Genomic DNA, 4,425 nt, shown 5'->3' with positions numbered 1-4,425 from the left:
GTGGGGATTACATGGACACATGTCATAATTATGTGTGGATGTTCAAGTGGTACATGCCACCTAACGTGGTCTATGTATATCATTACTCATATTCAAAAGGGTTGAAATCTAGTTTATAAATATTGCAACAATTTTGTTTTATACCAATATTTTTTGAGTGATTATACATGAACCACCCTATGTGGCTACCACTCTTTGTACACCTTCCACGTGTCTAAAAAAAAATATAAAATAATCTTATGAAAAGTGCCATCTCATAAAAGAAGACAAAAAAAAAAAAATTAAGTCCCAACCCTCATCTTCTCTAAAAACGGATCTCTTCTCTCTCCCCACCACCATACATTGCCATCGCCGCAAACTCCGACCATCCTTTCGTCCCAGCTCCGATTTCAACAACTCAACTCTCTCTTTCTTCTCCTACTCACCCCCGCCGCCCCTAGCTTGGTGTGGAACTGATTTTAGAGGATGGAGGAATTCTTTGAAGCTGATTGTAGAGGATGGTGGAGTTTTGATGAATGTCTTGCCCAGAATGACATACCTTGATAATCAGAGGGACCTTGACATGGAGCATATGGGTCATTAGTTTTTTTTTGTTTTTTTGAAAGGGTATGGGTCATTAGTTTTATGTCATAGTTTTGGTGTTTCAAGTTAAATTTTAAGTTTCTTTTTGGTTTATGGTGAAATTTAGAGAATTGTAATGAAGCACAATCCCTCATAAAGCCTCAAATATTCTTTATTTTTCAATCAACTATGTGTAGTTAAATGATTGTAGATTTGAATTTTTTTATGAAAACTACAGATTCCAATTTTTCTTATAAAAATTACATACTAGAGATTTGCAATATTTCATTGATTTTTTTGGAGGAGAATAAATGACGAAGAAGATTGTTTCATCACTTTTGTATAATTTACTATAGTTATCAAACCCATTACCCAGAGGTGTGACATGAAAGAAAGAGGATGGAAAGAGGATGGAAAAAGAAAGGAGAAAACACGTAGACCGAGGGAGGGTAAATTAGAAAGAGAAAAAAAAAGGGTGTAAAAATACTATAAAGTCCATGCCACATATAGGAGTGGTACAAGAAAAAGGGTGTCCATGTCTAATTACCCATCCCATATTTTTTAAATCAAAATTGTCTTGAGGTGGATATATTATTATATTTCATATGGATTATAAGACCACTCTAGATAGTATTATAAAATAAAATCAAAAATAAAAGGATTATAATTTATTTCTTTTAATACTAAAAGGATGATAAATGAAACAGAGCAATTTATATAATGCATGCAGATTTAGATAAACACCGCCTCCAAATTGTTAACAATGAAGATTCATTTGTCAAAATAAAAAAACAACGAAGATTCATGGAGAAAGAGGAAAGAGGTCAGGGTCCAATGATATGTATCGAATATTAAAAAAAAAAAAATTAGGCTAAGCAAACTTATATGATTTAATTCGGAAATAGTATCAATACAATGAGTAGGAAATAAAAGAATTGAATAGCAATATTTAGTGATACAAAAGTTATAAAGAGTAGGAACACTAAATGCTTAAAAAACTAAGCTACTCTTTACACAGTTATAATAAGAGAAACCTTATAACATATAATATCTAACATCCCTCCTCAAACTCACATGAGAATATCGAGAGTTTGTCAATCAAGAAACAATTTTTTAAGGAAACACTACTACAAAATGGTGAAAAAATGGCGCCCCTTTAATAGCGCTTATAACACTAAAGCGCTATAAATGAAAATACGGAGGCCATAAATAGCGCTTTTTCAAAAAAACGCTATATTCAGTACTGGCTTTAAATAGCGTTTATTCCAAAAGCGTCATCATAGATTCATAAAGTAATAGTAAATATAATTAAAAAATTCAGGATAAATCTCAGATAGCGCTTATTATAAGAAGCGCTATTTTAGGCTCAACCATAAATAGCGCTTTTAAAGCGCTGCCAAAGGTTTAATAAAGATAGCGTTTATAATATTTGAAAAGTGCTATCTATCAATTAATTCCTAACTCACACGTCTCCTGTTCGAACCCTTGTGGGAAGTTTTCTTTGTTTTTATTTTAAAAGAATTCTTTATGATAACAAAAAAGCGTTAGTTTTTTTTTTTTTTTTTTTTTTATGGAGAAGAGCGTTACTTTTGTTGGATGCTCAAAAAAGTAACAAAAAACCCCTATTTTAATGGATCCTAATTAAAAACTAACATAATTTTTATTAAACGTATTTTTTTAATCAATTAGTAAGATATCCCAAAAACTACTTTCCTAAAAAATTTCATTAGATTGTGTGCAAGCAATTCATTCAAGAACCACCGTTTATATCAATTGAATCATTCTTCACCATCACTTGTCTCTTTCGATTCATTCCAAAACCACCACCTCTATCTCAGTCTTAGTTACAGTTCATCGTATCGCCGCTGCCGTCGACGGGTTACAGCTTTTTCGATACTCAATTCTTCATCTCAGGTATCATCTCCATTCTTTCCTTACCTCAATTTAACTCTAATATTCTTTAATTTTTTCATATTTTCATATTGATGTTTTAGGATTTTAAGGTTTAAACTAAAAAAAATAATATGGGGTGAATGCTTTATCTCTTTCTTTTGGTGATTGCTCTCTAGGTGTTTATTTTTATTTCTCTATGAAATGGTTTTGTTTGTAGTTTCTTTTGTGGGGTTGTTTTATTTTGATTACTGGATTGAGTATGTTATAAAGTTTAGTTTATGTAATTGGGTATACGATGGGGTTTTGATAATTCAATTTGAGTCATGTCTTTTATATAGAAATGAGTTTTCATAAAATAATATGAGATATTGCTCACTATGTGTTTGTGTTTATGTCACTACGTGTTTGTGTTTATGAAAAATAATATACTTATTGGTTTGATATATAATTGCTCGACCGAAAGATGTTATGCAGTTTAATGGCTTGGTAAGGTCAAACGCAATCACGACATCATATTTTATTTTGTTGTTGATATCATGATGAATAGGAAGGTGGACTTGAGAAAAAGGTAAATTCTTTGGGGCTAGTATTTCTTCAAGAAGATTTTTTGTGCAATCGATTTTCTTTTATTTTGCTTAAGTGATGGAACCAAAACACAGAATTTGTAATATTATGCATTTCAGTACAATATAATAGGTAAGTGTGGTATTTATGTGCTTGTGTTATGAGCAAATTTTAGAATAACACCAAAGGACTATAGATATCAATTTTACTTGTGACTTGTTGGATATTGTTCTTAGACCCACCTTCCCCATTGTGGTCAACTTATGTATTGAGTTTCTAAAGGTTGGTAATCTTTTACTCAAGCTTTTCTTAATCTTCTTATAAGGTTTGGGTCAAGGAGAGTGAAATATAAGGTTTTGATTAGGTGTTTTCAACATGTTCTTTTTAATCTTAATTAAGCATATAGGCTGTTGGAGACTTGGAGTGTCAGAAAATATCGTTGCATGGTTTTATGCTTTAGACTAGTGTATTTATTCATAATCAAGTGCAAAGGGAATACATTTCATTGAATTGAATGTACTTCTTAACAATGAACTTACTTGAAGTTCAAGAATACAAGGGTGAGAGGTGTGGAGCATCGAAGTTGTGACCACAAAAGAAAACTATACATTCAAGCATATATGGACCACACCAACTTCCTTTCATATTCATATGCTTAATCCTAACTTGGCTCATGGTAACTTGATTCTTGTTTTATTGATACAATTACTTATTTTATTTTTTGTAGTGTCCTCGCCAAGAAAATGGTATAAATTGTGGGTACTTTGTGATGAGGTTTATGAAAAAGATTCTCATTTCAAAACTAAATGAGATTCCAAAGCTGGTATATCTTTTTTTATATTAAAGTATAATATATGTATATAATTAAGTTTATTAAGTAACATGGTTATTTTTTATGTTATAATATATGCAGTACATTGATGGTTTCAAGTGTGTGACATACTCAAAAGATTAACTAATAGAAATCCAAGAAGAATGGTGTCGGTTCATGATCAACCTAAAAGTTATATGATTTTTTTATAATAAAGTGAGTTTAATGTTTCTAAATGTATTTGCTAGAAGTGGTAGTTGTTTAAATTTATAATCTTGCTTTAATTTGTACTCATGATCAGTAGTATTTTGAAATTATCTCTAATATAATATAGTGTTATTGCTTAATGGTGTTTTGTGGTATTTATTCAGGTGGAGGAGAGTGAACGAAATTTGGAAATGAATGATGATTTGCCTGCTTGTTTTGGATAAAAATGTTGTGACGACCAAGAAGATAGATGAAGACTGCATGCTACCATAGAAGATTTTGATCCTTATGTTAACTAATTAGTTGTAACTTATATTAATGGCTATACATTATGACTTTTATTCTGTATATACATACATTTTTTATGATATGTTTAAGTTTTATTTGAT

General features: G+C 30.7%; 1 long non-coding RNA gene across 1 annotated transcript; it reads left to right on the top strand.

Moving 5' to 3' along the window:
* Window positions 1-2,586: 2,586 nt before the first annotated feature.
* On the top strand, window positions 2,587-4,425 carry LOC112419818 (uncharacterized). Its single transcript, XR_003009880.2, has 3 exons — window positions 2,587-3,841; window positions 3,932-4,045; window positions 4,201-4,425. It is a non-coding gene; the product is annotated as an uncharacterized lncRNA (long non-coding RNA).

This window comes from Medicago truncatula, chromosome 3 (genome assembly GCF_003473485.1).
Source record: "Medicago truncatula cultivar Jemalong A17 chromosome 3, MtrunA17r5.0-ANR, whole genome shotgun sequence".
Lineage (NCBI taxonomy): Eukaryota > Viridiplantae > Streptophyta > Magnoliopsida > Fabales > Fabaceae > Medicago > Medicago truncatula.
This window is presented reverse-complemented; position numbering and strand designations above follow the sequence as displayed.